This window comes from Lagopus muta, chromosome 2, assembly GCF_023343835.1.
Source record: "Lagopus muta isolate bLagMut1 chromosome 2, bLagMut1 primary, whole genome shotgun sequence".
In the NCBI taxonomy this organism is placed as follows: Eukaryota; Metazoa; Chordata; class Aves; order Galliformes; family Phasianidae; genus Lagopus; species Lagopus muta.
In genome coordinates this window covers 52,800,690-52,816,890 of record NC_064434.1, presented here as the reverse complement: position 1 = coordinate 52,816,890, position 16,201 = coordinate 52,800,690, and the positions used below count along the sequence as shown (strand labels likewise).

Genomic DNA, 16,201 nt, shown 5'->3' with positions numbered 1-16,201 from the left:
ATTCAAGCCGGCCCCTAGACACTCTCTCCTTCATAAGGATCACTTCACATTTAATATTCAACTGCTCAGTAACCATTAATTGTGTTCTTTTTCCACACAAAATTAAAATGAAACTCATGCTTTGTACCATGCAAGTAGAACACTTCTACAACACAAACTCTTTTCAATTAAGTGAAAACGTTTCCTCAACTCTTTTAAAACCTCTCTTCAATGCTGCTCCTACAGTCAAACTAAAATCTAGCGAGAAAACAAGTAATTTAGTTCCTTTACTAATGACAAAAATAGCATCAGGTGTTGTTTTAAAATGTTGAAGACCAGAAAAGATCTCAAGTTCATTACATCAAAATCAATATCATTTTATAGTATCTTTTAATTATTCTACTGCCTCCATTTTAAAAGTAAAGTATTTTTTCCAATCCTCCCACGTGGAACACTCTGACCTGACATCTAGAAATACTCTGCTTGCTTCCAGCTCCATTTTATTCCTGGACAGTTTGTCCTTATTTGTTTTTGTGCCATATTTTCTGAGACAGTTGAACCCAACTACATTTTTGTGACAAGCTATATCTGATGTTTAAATAGCTCACTGCTGTTTCTCTCTCTAAAGAAATAACTTGTTGAAATTTTTTTTCTAAATTCCCAATGGTATTAAACAGGACATATTCATCATTTTATAAATTCTCTGAGCACTTCATTGATCGATCCACCAATACATTTAAATGCATACTGAACATCAAGAATCTGAATATTGAAGCTGACCTTGCCAGCATTATATCCTCCATAACTTGCAGACTGATGCCAATACAGCAGGAAATCGGGGTTGGATTGGATCCTAATACTTTCCTATTACTTTCCCTGAGAAATCCTGCTGATGTTCATTGATGCTGCTATTGAATGGGAGTGGTTCTTTCAGCTAGACTGGAGGAATTAAAATTTCCACAATTTCTGCAATTTATTTTTTTACTAATTGATGAGGACATTTGTGGAAAACATTTGATCCTGTCATGCACAGGGCTACATTTTCCATACCTGTTTCCTTTTGCTGATTTCTGGACTGTTTGGGAGTTTGATTTTTCTCCATGCTGCCCTGTATTTTCCTCACTATCATCTCAGTTATCTTTTGAAACCATTTAACATGTTTAACAACTATGATTAACTACGATTACATAGAAACAAAAACAAGGCATGTCTTTCCAAATCCTGAAGACATTTTTACTCAGCTAACACACGTAGCTATCTTCAACAAACACTAAATATCTTGAAGTCTTTCTCTAACCATGAGGACCTGATTCCTTCATAACAGAGAATACACAACATCTTATATTCCAGACTACAAGTTGATAATAACATAATGAAAGCATATATATCTGCTGTATAAAAATTTACAAAATCCAAATTCAGGACAATTGTCCAGTTGTAACAGATAAATCTGTGGCAACTTGACTGTAATGCAGATAGAATCCTGATCATTTCCCTAAACTTTATTTTTGGAAACCACACTGGTGAATTATGGCAGCAGCACATTAAAACTCATAAGTTCTGCCTATCACATAGCAGCACTTGCATGAAGGCCTGCGCTGGGAGTTGCAATGCATACGAACCACAGAAAACAAATTTCTCCCTATTTATCTTTCTTATAACATAAAGTGACTTCATTTTAATTATCACTGTAACTGCTAGAAATACCCTCAGTATTTATCTGACCTTTTGAAGCTTACAAAGTTTTTTATTTTAAACTTGAAATATGAAGTATAATTTCTTTTGACTAGTTATTTGTTTACTGTAGTCTGGATCTCACGTGTGTGAAGAGAGAACACTCTCAAGGCTATCTCATAGATATTCTGTAAGAATATCTAATTGGAAAGGACCCACGAGGAATTTTGAGTCCAGTTCCTGGCTCCACATAGGCATAGGGTTTGAATTTTGAGTGGTCCTATGAGCGTTGTCCAAATGTTCCTTGAACTCCAGCAGATTGAGGCCATGACCACTGCCTTTCAGAGCCTGTGCCAGTGCCCAATCACCCTCCTGGGGGAGAATCTTTTCCTGCCTAACCTGACCTTCCCCTAATTAAGCTCTATGTCTTTCACTCCTTTTACTCATCAATCTGTGTATGTTCATCTTGTCTTCTCTTACATGTCGATTACATCTGAGGACCAGTCTTTCCAGTAGTTTCTTCCAATAATTTCATCCTTTATGAGAACAGTTCTTACGAAAATGTTCCCACTGCCATTTTAAATCCTGTTTCTCATAGTCTTCTGCCTCTTTTACTACCAGTTGCCATTCATCAGCATAAAAGAAAAGTAGATGTATACACCTATGCTAGACTATAAACTATGGGGCAGACAAGCTGAATGTGATTCTTTGTTGTCCACCAAGCAGTGCAGGATTTCACAGCTGATTATGTACATCACTACCATTATAATGTAGCAACACACTCCTTCCCATTTTGCATTCCCCCAAGTTGACAGTAGAATAATAAATCAATTGAATTTTGAATCACTTTTGAATCACTAATAAATTAACGGGTGCTTTTTACATGTTTTCTGTTGCTAGAAGTATCTCATAAAATAAAGCAAAAACTCAGAATGAATTTTGCTATGACGTGAATTAATTAAATCCTTTCAATAGATAAAAAATAAAACTTACGCTCAGTTCCTTAGTCATTGGACAAAACTGGCATTACTGGAATCATTCTGACTGATATTTGCAAAGTCCTGACATCAGAACTATACTCTCAAGAGAACATTATTAAAAACTAAAATAAATCTGCAGATAGAGAGATTTAGATGGACTCTTTGCATTAAACATAAACACATACGTTTTCTTGAGTGACTGCCCGAGTCCAGACGCCTCAGATTAACAAAAATTAAATTCTGTTATCAAAAATACAGATAAAGAATCTACTGTGTGCTCTCATAAATCAAATAACAGGTACTTAAGAGAAAATGTGTTGCATAACAGCAGCGAATTTAATTATTTTGTTTATCTGTGAACATTTATGTGAAGATATATATCTTCATATTTGCATCTTGACGTGACTAATGGAAGTAGAGGGTTTCTCTGCATGTAATTCATTTTAACTTAATATGGCAATGACTGATTAATTTCATTTTCTGGTGTGGAGGGCACCCTGTAACATAGCTGATGTTGTTTCAGTACCTCTGAACTTAATTATCTCCAAATAGAAGGCAAAGTAATAGGTACAATTTTTATCTCTCTTTTTCTCTTTCTTATCTCTGAAATCACCTGCTGTGAATCAGAACATTTTTCAAAGATTTATGGTTAAGCAAATGCTACTCTTACTCAGTACAGAGTTTTCAACAGGAATTCTGCATTAGTAAGGCAAGTAAAATTTGGTCTGGAAATTTCTGATAGGATTGTGCTTACTATAATTTATTTAAACTAAATTAGAAAGAGAAATACTCTACAATTAGAAGCTCAATCCTACTTTTCTAAGTACATATAAAAATGTGATTAGCTTTTATTTAAAACTTGAATGCACAAGGAATACAAAATGGTGTTAAGGATATAAAGTTTTTCATCTATCGTGAAGTAGGTCTATGAATACCAAATAACTACCTTGTGGTCAGAAGACACTGATGATGAGATATCTTGGACACTGAGAAAATATATTTACGAATGTACTCTCTCAATAGGGAACAAAGGTTTTTTTTAGTTCAATCTCTAATTGTTTTAAATAGCATTTAGAGACATTTCACATTATCACCTAAGTATTTTTCCATTCCATATTCGTGGAATGGAATCTTGAATTCTGAGGTATTATTGAAAATAATAAATTAGATAGGATGACTTACAAGAACTAACGTGGCTGCGACACTTCTGGGTAAAATTCTAACTATTAACATCAGTTGCAAAATTTGCACTGACCTTAACAAGGCCAAACACCTTCATTTGTGGGTTGGAAATTTATTTTGTGTATATTTTGAATCATTCCTTTCACACACGCTGTTGTAACTTGGAAGCTACAAAAATGTAGATGACACAGGCAATGAAAAAAAGAAGCATGCAGGAATGAAATTTTTTTAACAGTGGTACAGTTTTTCAAAAACAAAATATAGCTATTTTAAAGGACATCCAACAACACGTGCAACACACTGCAGCATTCTGAATCTTTAGTTGCCTTTATGCTGGAAAACTTTAGGCACAGCAGCCCTGTAGTGATCCTGAAAACATAGCAATATGGAAAGTATTTGGACTTATTTATAAATAACTTTCAGCTTTCCCACCAAAATCATAATCAACCTAAACTATTTCTGTGTCAAACAAAAGAGTTTCTGTGTCTTATCACCAGTTTAAAAATATGAGAAGTGCTCTAAAAATAATGCCTCCTGTTTTATTATGTCAGCTCAGGACATCAGAGGAGGATGTCGGTGGTATGGCAGAAGAGGGTGAACCTTCCCACCAACATTCCATTACATTTTGTAACAGACGGCAGCAGAAAAGCAGTCTGACAAAATGGCATCTGACATAGAAATACATATGAAACAAACTGGAATTCCTCCATATGGAAGTAATGGCACCCATAAATTGATCAACATTTGCTGAATGATAATGAAGACCAAAGAGTGGATGTGAGCACAGTGAGGCGGTCGGTGAAGCATCTCAACATTGGTGACAGCAACATAAAAACAAGCCATGTTCTGGACAGTCATACAGATCCTTATGAGTGCAGCACATGGGCTCTTGTTCATCACTGGTGAAAATTCATGGCTAACTGTGGTGACTACGTTGAAAAAGAGTTTTGTAGCTGAGAATCTGCTCCAGCAAATAGTGTCATGGTGCTCTCTTGTATCTGTTGTAGTTTCCGTGGAAATAAGAGGTATTACTTTCAGTAATGAAGGAAAAAAAGGTTTCATTTTCAAAACACCAGAACTATTTTGGCTGCTTCAAATTTTGTTTTTTAGTTGTCATTAATTTAAGCCAAAACCCCTTGCTGAATTTAATATGGACACTCATACAGTTGCTTTAAAGAAAAACAAACAAACAACTAAATCACCTTTTTTGCAAATAGCATTAATTAGCAATAATGCTGTTTAATATACATGCAGTGTACTCTATTTTAGTTTCACCTCATTACAAATTTTTGACAATGTTTAAATAAAAAGATGATAAAAAGAAACACTACAGCAGCTCTTCTTTCATATTATTGTCAACACTGAGTCTGAGTGAAATGTTTCACACGTAAAAGTGACTTTTTTAACAAAAATATTGCATTTTTAACCAAAATAGAGCATGGAATGACTCATGTTATAAATCACACAACTTTGTCAAAAGAAAGAAAAACGTTGCACAGAACTGACATTTGTCAGGTTAAGAAAAATTAACTGTTTTTATGAAATGTGATTTTGCTCTCCCTGGATCATGCTGCTCTTCAGAAATGTTTTTACAATACATAAACCATTTTCAGATGCATGTATTACCACCTGTCACAGATCGCAGCAAAGATTGCTCCATGAGGTTTTCCAAATTCTTGTCTTTTCTAAGGAACATCCTTCAAGCTTGCCAAGAACTGTAAAGTTGCTGCCCAAATACAGTAGATTTATTAGAAGTGCTGAAGATATTTATGGCAGTGAATTTCTTCAGTTATGAAGTAGCCAGTTATTTTCCCTTAATGTATCTCATTGTTCTCTCATTGTAAGCTATTCCTGGTTGCCAAAATTCCTGTTTGCTGGGTTTTATGAAGAATGGAATTTTAAGCAGAAGCTGCAATGCTACTTCATATCAGAAAGCTCCACCAAATGGATATTCTCTAAGGGCAATTGACTTTCTTAACTTTATTTTCACTACAATTATATGTCAAACAGTACACATCCTATCCTGGACAGAATGTTACTAAGGAAAGCTTCCTCACAGGATATTAAAGTTTATGGCAGCCTGCTGCACTTTCCTCCCCTTCAGAGAAGGCCATATGTACCCACTGAAACTCCACCTGCTGCATGGGGACTTCAGAACACTGTTAATTGAAACTCCATTAAAGTTCTTTTTGTTCCTTGTTTTGAGCTTCCAGCCTGGGATCATACGTGGGATGATAAGCAGAGGAATAGAACAGATGGAGGAAACAGATGCCATCTCCAGACACAGGTGAAAGGCTATGGTTAAACTCACAATCCCACAATTGCTAGCTTCTTCCCCATGCATCATCACAAATATCCCTGGCACTGGCAGATGTCCGCTGTACCTACCTTAAGTGTAACTGATACCTGCTGTGTACTTCCATTTCCCACCTTTGACACTGGTAACAATGTTCAGCTTTCCAATTATGAAAGTTACTTCAATTTGAATAAAATACCTTGCGTATAATTGCAGATACTTGACATGGGATAAATGTTAGCAAATAAAATATCAGTTAGAACTGAGGTCAGCATAGAATGATAATAATTCTAGCTGACCTCCAATTGAAAGCAGTAGCAAAACTACTATAATAATTGGTACAGGATTGGCCTATCAATTTCCAGGGATCAACATTGCAATGTACTGTGCATTTTGGCTCTAGTTGATCTAGTTGATAGTTTTTAGCCTGCAACATGTCATGGGGAAAGGAAGTTGGTTAAATGGAGTTCTCAAAACCCACAGGACAAGGCTAAAGTCTTAATGAAGCCTCTTAAAACTTAACCATTACTAATTTAAAAAAATATTTAGTGTTTTTTTTCCTTTTTATTTTCTACTACTTGCTTGACTTGTTAAATTAACAATTGAAAAGAATTTGAAAGTGGTCACATTTTATTTTTTCTTAGTATTGCAGATTTTGTGTATTTGGCAATTTTTTTTGTGTACAGTAAGTTCCTGTTTCCTATGCGATTTGTTCAGATTGCACTTTTAAACATTTTTTTTTTACATAGTAACATAGAGAATGCAAAATAGTGTTAACATTTTCCAGAGCACTCAAGTTCCAACATTTGAAACATACATTAGGCACTGATTTCCAATGCTTTTTGTCTCCTGTTATAATTTTGAATATACGGACAACATATATTTGAGCTAGAAGTACATCATAATCACTTGTGCCATAAAATCAGCAATGAAAAAAATTATACGTCTTCCAGGAAAAGGTTTAAGTAATTGCATGATGCAGTATTAGTCTATTGAACTGCTGAATAAAAGGCAAATAAATTCCATTTTCAAAAGCTACACTGCTTAGGAAAGACTAAGGTAAAGAGAGGAAAGCCTGAGCACCTGTAATTCAGCTATCAAGATATTCAGATTCTAGATCAGTGATTTTTGAACTTCTAATATTTTTAGATGCCTAAATTTATTCCAATGCAACCTCTAGAATTTGTTTTCCTATTCATCATTCATGAATATCTTAGAACTTGTTCACAGCTTTCTACTCCTCTTGCAGACCAATAATCACATGCTGAAAACCACAATTATAAACTCAGGAGACAAAATAGACTGACTTTTAAAAACAAAACTAATTACAGTTTTAGTAGAAAGGTAACTTCTCGTGGCCAAATCCCATTGTCCTCATCCCATAGTATGCTCAGATCTCCAAAACTTTTAGGGCCTTGATGGACTGCTACTGAAAGTCACTGCCCAAGCAGGTCTTATCTCTGTCCATGTCTCCATCAAGTAACTCTTTAAATCTTCCTAACAATCTGTTATTCTAACAGCCAGATGTCTTAAAACAGTCACACTTGTGCTAAGAAACAGATCTTCCACTCAGATGGGTCCAAGTCCTCCATGCTGCCTATGACTGAATCATGTACTCCTTACACTCCCTGCTAGGAAACCCTTGGCAGTGTCTGAGATAGACAATTTCCTTCAGCCAAGAAGATGTTTCATATGCATGAAAATGTGGAAAGTACTATAACAAATTAAGATATGAGCATACCTAATCAGAAAAATGAAAAGTGAAAATTAGAAGAAATCAGAGGTAATGAAAAGCCTAGTATAAAGCCTCTACTCACTAGAATAAAGCAGCCATATATTAACCTTAGACTAGCCCTGAAAGTCAGTGGAAAAAAAGGAGATAATGTCTGTCTCTAAGAAGATTTTTTTTCCTGTCATTCACAGGATTTTTAAAATATATACCAAGCAACCACAAATGTTCACATTGCTTGCTTATTATTCAATTAATCTGTGTTAGCGAATAAACAATCACACTTGTTCAATTATTTTGTTGAAAATAATAAAACAGAATTCAAGATTACATTCCACAATTGTGGAAAAACACTTAGGCAACAGTGTAAAGTCTCTGAATGCTGCTTACTAAAATAGTTACATCTGTAAATGAACTCAAATACAGAACACCCAGATCCTACTATTGTAAAAATCCAAAGCTGTATCTAAAGCCATACACATTCTCTCAAGTTATCTGCTGAGATGAGAAAAAAATCCAACTCAACAAAGAAAGAGACTCTAAACAAGATTCCCCTTTAACAAAGATATTAATAAAGATGTGGATGAAATTCAGTTCTTTAACATAATCAGTACTTTTCTGGTTGAGGCTAGATTCTGTTGCTGTGACCAGTACAGGATATAACTATACCACAGAAGAAATTCTGCTGTGATTTACATTCCATTCAATGCAGGAATATTACAGTAGCTCATAAGAAATCACTCCGCAGCCCTTAATACTTGTATTACAAACAGCTCAAGTAAAATTGAGCAGTGCCACTTACATGAGTACTTACTATTAGTACAGATGCTTTCTAAACTTCTTAAGAAAAATACATCTTGTAACGCATAGTACATAATACTGATTATACTCACAGATTATAAAATCCTTGAAGAGGCTCAAAAAGAAGACATTCAGCATTTCAGATGTTTCCTTTGAATGCCTTTTGATGCTTTTGTAGAAGAAGGTGTTTCCTTACTTGCTTCCCTGTCCTTCACTTCACTACGTGCCATCTTAACATCTGCCAACATCTCCCTCCTTCCTCAGGAAGGGTCTGACTGCCTCTCACTTAGTCACCAATGATCTCTCAAATCATACTGCCATGTTTCCTTGTTAGTCCTTCAGGAGACAGTTGGACCTCTACACACTTCACCTTTCCCCATAACTCTCTGTACTTAGGTCTGTTTGCCACTAATCCTGTCTGTCGTATCTGTGCTACGTGATTTCTCCATTTATTTTATTCAACTTTCATTTTTTTCCTATTTAGGAGATGAACCATTCTGGATGCCAATTTTAGTGGAAGAAATGTAAGATCTGAGATAGAGATCTGTTATGCCAAAAATGCTTGGAGTTGGCACCAATTAGCATTGTAACCACTATAATGTTTCCCATGCTTCTGATCTGTGCTTGACAGTCAAGAGGAGATCAAGGAAATAGAAGAAAAACATCTCTTCCATTTCACTTTATCCAGTCAAGGATGAAGTGCCAGCAACTGGGGGAATAGCTGAGTGGACTTAGGTAAGTCAGTCTCTACCAGCCAAAAGGAGGAAGAATCATAGGGATTTGAGATTTTAAGGGACTTGGCTCTTACATCAATGTCTAACTGCTGAAAGCAGCACCATGCCTACAAAAGTCTGTATGACTGGAGGTGTCTGAGTGTGTGTCCCAAGCGTGTTTAGCCTCGCTACTGGTGGAACCTGCAAAAGAGAAAGCAGCGGTCCTGCCCATTTGTCTGGGATGGAGAACTGTGGGAATGGCCATTCCTAACATCTCTTAACAGTTTGCTTAAAGCTGGTGTATAGATGCCTTCAATCCTGCAGTCATATCAACATTGCTTAAGTCACATCAAGGTCTTCTCACATGCCCCATACAATGCCTTTCATTTTAAAAAAACCTAATCCATACTGAGAGGAGCTCACCTTCCCCTGTGACACTGCTGAGGATTTTGGAACAGAATAGTAAAGCAATCCATCTTATTTACCCCAAACAAAACACAAAGGTAAGACAATGCATGCTATAAAGATGAAGAAGCTCATGCTTTGTCCAGCCATTTAGTTATTGAACTGTTAAATGTATTGACCTAAGCTGGGAGAAGAATTTAGCGAGGAAGAGATAGGGCAGCTAGTAAGCTAGGGTTAACATTCTTCTCCAGATTTTCCATCTGTCCACCAATGTTTTGTGAGTTCTGTATAACTTTCAATCATCTGTCTTAGCAATTCTGAATGCACACACGTGCTTTAAAAGTACATAAAAAGACAAAAGGTTAAACCTTAAGTTCAAGCAATAGGAAGCTGTCATCAGTTCAAATGGGATCAGAATGTTATATGTGATTCAATTTTTTTTTTTTTTGTCAGTAATGCCTGGTGTTTGCCTTGCTGCCTCTTCAAAATAACTGCTACTAGGGTTTATTATTTATAAGCTTAGAAGTCTTTGGAGGCTGTCCATTTCAAACCCTAAGAGATCCATTCTTGTTACTCGTTTTTAAACATTCGTGCTTCAGCATTAAATTGGCTTATTAAAGAATACAATGGTAATTGCTGTGGAACTTAAAAATGCTGATCTTTTCATAACCCTGAAAAGTAAAAGACTCATTTTAATGTACCCAAAGGAATTATGGAACTTAAATTATTATTTCTATGGTGACAAAAGAATGCTTTATGTTTACAAATTTAGCATAAACTTCTACAGAGAGCCTAATTTGTAAATGTCTACTTACCTGCAGTAGCTTCCTTCTTCATTTTGAGGTCATAGAACTATTACAGTAAATTCTTCAGAGTTACTGCACACTGTATGTAAAATAAAATTACAGTCTTACAATTTGGATTTTGGAATTTGTTCATTACTGACAGAAGGAGAATGCCTTTACTGAACCTAAATTCCTGGAATTGCCTCCTTTAAAATCAGAGTGATTTTATGTGATGAAAGGCTGTTAGAACTGGCAAGAATTTGCAGAAGTGAGCCCAAAATACTACAGTTTTCTATTCTAGTGTTTGAATGGTGGGGAAAAGTTCTGTCATTCCATGGAAACTAGCAGATCTAATCATATGTGAAATTTCATATGGTTTTGCTTATCAACAAAACAGACGAGCTATATGATGTTTCTAAGTTGGTATTTTATTTGAAAGAATGACAACTTCGACAAGACAGAATGAGTCAAAAGGAGACACTTGAACAAAAAGTTGAATAAATGTAAGTAGTACTGTGTAAAGTTTCTACAATTTTTAACTTATGAAAATGATTTAGCCACAAGGTTATTAGCAGCAGGTAATCTACAGGCACAATAGCACCCTGATCTTATTCATTAATCAGCACTACACTACAAAAAAAAAAACAAAAAACAAAAAAAAACCAGCAGCCTGTATCTCAAATAGAAGTACTCTTTTCTTAAACCTTAAATACATTATTTTTTTCTCACCACTTAATACTTTCAATTTTCCTGAAAAGTTCAATTCTAAAAAAATAAGTAAAGAAGAACTCAACACTACCTTTCATTCACTAAGTTCTGGTGATTGCAGAGAACAACCTCTTTTCTTCCTGAAGTCACATCTGTGTACATTCTCCACAAGAAAGGAATATCTCTGTAGTTCTCCCTACATTTTCACTTTCTCCTACGGTGCAATGACCATCCTGAGAAGCTCATCCTCAACATTAATTAAAAGATGTATCATAGACTCACAGAACAGCTTGGGTTGGAAGGGACCAGTAATATATTCTCACACTCAGCAAGCTGACTGCAGTTAAGCATAGTGTGATCACAGAGAAAAATATTTTCCTTGAATATCCTTTTAACCTAGGCTTGCCACATGCTTCTGTAAAGTAAAAGCTTTACTTTGGCCTGCTTCCAGACTTCCTTTAAAACAAAACCTGAGCTCTCATTAGAAGGTTATTTTTCTGCGTTAGCGTGCATATTCAAATTCTTGGAAATAGGGCTGGTAAGTTCTTCACTTCCATAGAGAAACCAGGAAAATTCCTGTGACTTACTTTTTTTTTTTTTTTTTTTAAATCAAAGTCACTCCAAAATGCTAAATGTTAGAATGATATTCTGAGGTATGTGATGAAAGCCACGCATTGCCTGATATTCCCAGAGAAATGTTCTGCTTAAGACTGATGATAAGGTTCTCATCCAAAGCAACCTTAAGACAAAGCAAACTTTAAGGTCCACTAAATGTACGTAGCATAAAGTAGAACACCTTAAAAATATGAGCAAGTAAAACAACATTTTATTACAGGGAGAACAAAGACTTAATAATATTACTAGCTCAGTATGGGTTCTCACTCTTCTCCTTGGCTTCCCCTGCTTCTACTTGCCATGACTCAGTTTTCTGTACCAAAACCTGAAGGGTTTCACACAGCATAGTACTGAACAGATTGGTTGGCTGATAAACATCAGTATATACAAATGCAAAAGACACTGTACTGAGTGAATGCCTGCTATAGGTGAATGGTACTATAGCTTTTACAGAAGTAGAAATAAATAAAACGTACTTTATATTAATAATAGTGAATGTGAAGACTTCAATAAATGAAAATTAATGACTAAATCCTAATGTTCAGATAAAACTAAAAGCTTTACAGATAAAACTAGCATGTATTACCAAACATTTGGGTTTATAATTAGCATATACTTTACAACAATCATCAGATAGTCTCTGTTGTCAGGTGTTTCAATAAAGAACCAACATCTTTTGAGCAGACCATGAGTCTTTTCCCCTTTCATTACAAACCAGAATTGCAGCCTCTGGGCACAATTACACCATGCAATGAGGTGCTGTAATCTGAACTCTGAGCTACAGTTTATAAAAAACAAGCAACAGCAACAACAAAGCAGGTAGAATCCCACCACCCTGGATAAAACATCTTTTATATTTCCTCTTGCAGAGGCGGTATTTTCTCCAGATGGCATGATGCAAGTTAAGCAGATAAATAAAATGTCTGACATCACAATATGTAGACAGAACCAACCACATTTTGCACAGCCAGCTATTAGATGAAGGGCTCTTATGAAAACTAATAGCCCTGCCTTTCACATGCTGGTATCAAGCCCAGCCATGTCTGAGGAGGCTGCATCCTAAAGGAAGTGCAAGCTAAATCACTCTTATGTCTGTCCTCACATTCTGAAATCCAGTGCTTACCCACATTCATCCAATGGGAATTATCTGTCAGCATGTCTCAGCATGATTGACAAAGTCTTTATAAACCCATGTGATTAAGCTGGACATGAAGTGAACAGTTCCCAGGAAAGATCTTTATGCTCCACTTCTTTCCACTAGCTATTCCCTAATTATTTGATATTAACTTAGTAATGGGGCAAGTGTATAAGACCAAGTGCCTCTGACAGTGAAGCCTAGCAATTTACTAACAGATAAGTAAAAGATCAAAATACACAGTTATCAAAATATTTAAACTACATGTATTAAACATAAATTCTTAGATTTTTGGGAAAACTATGTTAAACTAGAATGCCCATTTTTAAATCAGTATGAAAAAATTGAATCTCCACATCAAGGCTGCTTGATGTTCTCTGTAAAGCCTCCTACATTCTCTGCTCTCAGCACTTCAATGTAAAACGAAGCCATTGTTAACAGTCATTGCAGTTACACGTACTCCAGATGAACAGCTTTTGCAGTTAAAGTCAAACTGAGCATAATGAAATCTCCCATAGTCCACTAGGGGAAAAAAATGCACACAGAATATGACTTGCTTCCCTTTCCCTGAACACTAGAATGAAAAAAACAGTTACAAAAATTTGTCATTCTTTGGCAACTCTTGTATTCTCCCTGCAGATATTTTTCAAGGATATCTACTAAAGATGTAATCCTTCTTCAATACTTTTCTTCTACCTTCACCATTCACTGATGCCTTCAGTTCACAAGAAAGATTTAATTTAGCATAGGAAGACCTAAATAATTGCAAATGTTTTTGCTTTGAAAGATAATCAAAATGAAAGAAATCAAATCATAGTGCTTAAAACTATGCAGATCTTTTAGCTATGGGCTAGGTATGAGAATGAACCATGATGGCTTGACAGTTCCTGATCCAGTAGTTTTTGGAACTGATTCTCCCATGCACCACAAGAAATACTGAAACCATCACTGGCCTGGAAAAGAGAAGGCTGAGGTGAGACCTCATTACGGCTTTCCGGTGTTCAAAGGGAAATTACAAACAGGAGGGAAAACAACTTTTTACATAGATAGAGAGAGATAGGACAAGGGGGGGATGGTTTAAAACTAAAGCAAAGGAGATTGAGATTATTTGTCAGGGGGACTTTTTTTTTTTTTTTTTTTTTTTTTAACTGAAAGACCAGGAGATGCTGGAACAGGTCGCCCAGGGAGGTTATGGATGCCTTGTCAATGGAGGTATTCAAGGCCAGGGTGGATGGGGCCCTGAGTAATCTGATCTAAACTTGATCTAGAGATTGGCAACCCTGCCTGTGGCAGGGGAACTGGAATCTGATGATCCTTGAGGTCCCTTCCAACCCAAATTGTTCTATGATTCTATGATCAATGAACTTAAAGTGAGACACCTCACACTTCGATCCAACCCAGAAAATATACAAGCAACACAATAATTCTCCTTAGTACTAACAGCAAGTATCAGTTGGAAACTTTTCCAACTGGTTAACTATCCCATAAGCATGCCAAAATTATCTTTCTGCAAACACGGAGACTTGTAGTTTTATCTATCAGTTAGTAGCCCTGATAGACTTGCACTGTTAGGTAACACTAGGCATAAAAACATTATTATACCAAATACAAGAGGCTTTAAGACACAAGAGGAGTGCACATTGCTGGGCTGTCATTCCTTTGATTCCAAGGAGAAGTGAGGTTCAGTTACTCCCAAACTGCTGAGCCAACACAACCAGGAATGCAGGCAGAAGCTCCATTTCACAGGGTGGAAGTCATAACTTTCACAGAAGTAAGATACAGACAGCAAACCTCATCTCCACAGCCACTCAAAGTGCTCACAGACTCCTTTTAGAAAGGCTCCAACTATATTTATGCCTAACTACATGTCTCTGAATGGTGTAGACTTATTCACATAGAAAGCAAACACACTTCTTAAATCACTTAGATAACTGAATTATAGAATAATTTAGGCTGGACAAGGCTTTCAGTGGTCATCTAGTTAAAGGTCCTGCTCACTGCAGGGTTAACACCAACATTCAATCAGGAATGCAATTTCCATTAATTTTCCTACAGGATGCAAAGGAAGACAAAAGAAAGATTTCTATTTCAACTTAGAAACTGTTTAGAGAGTACTGAAATGATCCAGTTGTGTGCCAAAGACAACATATGATTCAAATTTTTGAGTTATCAAAAATATTACCAAGTTGCTGGTATGAAGCATTACACATTAAATTTATATTTGTAGTGTGACAGCTGTCTCTGACTTGACAGTGTTTGCAGAACTTATTCAGCCTCATGTCTGGAACCATTCCTGCAGAGTTCACTTGTGAAAGTCACCCCACGTCTGGTTCCCATATTATCTCAGGCATCACAATGGAGAACCACATTTTGTCAGGCAGGCTTGCCAGCATCAACCCAACTTTTGCCGTGTATAAATAATGCCCCAAAGGCATAGCGTGGTGTTTCTGAAGAACTTCAAAACTACTCAGCCACGTTTGTTCCATTCACTACACCAAGCTTGTACAATCTAAGTTTTATCCAAGGAGTTACACACAGAAGAGCAGCATTCTCTCTTCAACTTCAGTCTCTCCAACAGCTATTTACTGATACAGCTGGAAATTTTTGCCTAAAATAAACATTAAGCCATTACATTTGACTAAATAATTAATTTAAATAATTAATTTAAAATAATAGCTTTGATGGAAAAGTATCATTTAAGTACAAATATACAACTGCTACACAAAAAATAAACATACTCATGGCCAGAAAAGATCACTGTTGTCAGCATGCTGCATACATAACTAAGGATATCTAACTCTAATTTCTGTATCAAGCCTATAACTTCTCCTGGAGTTAGATCTTCCAGAAAGATACCATTGGTTGTGGGTTGTTTTTTTGTTTTGTTTTGTTTTTTTAAAAAGAGACAACTCAGCTCAAGGAGGCACTTGAAGAATTAAATCTTCTCACTATTAAAAATGTAACTAATTTCAATTGTTAATTTTTATTTAAATATTTTGATTTCCAATACAGTTTGATGCATGAAGACAGCATCTACTGCTAAACCCTGTTCAGGCATCAGCATTCACAGAGCTCTTCTCAGTCAGCATACATAATATTGATTTGATTTTGCGTAGCACTTTTCATTCAAAGGTCTCAAAAAACCCTCATGAGTATTTATGACTGATAAGTCTCATACAGAAATACCTCCATTTTGCAG

General features: G+C 35.9%; 1 protein-coding gene across 8 annotated transcripts in view; it reads right to left on the bottom strand.

The window, feature by feature from the left end:
* TMEM200A (transmembrane protein 200A) overlaps positions 1 to 16,201 on the bottom strand; it is a 53,596-nt gene that overhangs the window by 24,566 nt on the left and 12,829 nt on the right. For 3 of the 8 annotated variants that reach the window (XM_048938148.1, XM_048938147.1, XM_048938149.1), the window contains exon 2: positions 10,575 to 10,644. The exons of the other annotated variants lie outside the window; for them this stretch is intronic. The gene's annotated coding sequence lies outside the window, so the exon portion shown is untranslated. The remainder of the gene's footprint in view (positions 1 to 10,574; positions 10,645 to 16,201) is intronic. 8 annotated transcript variants of the gene reach the window in all.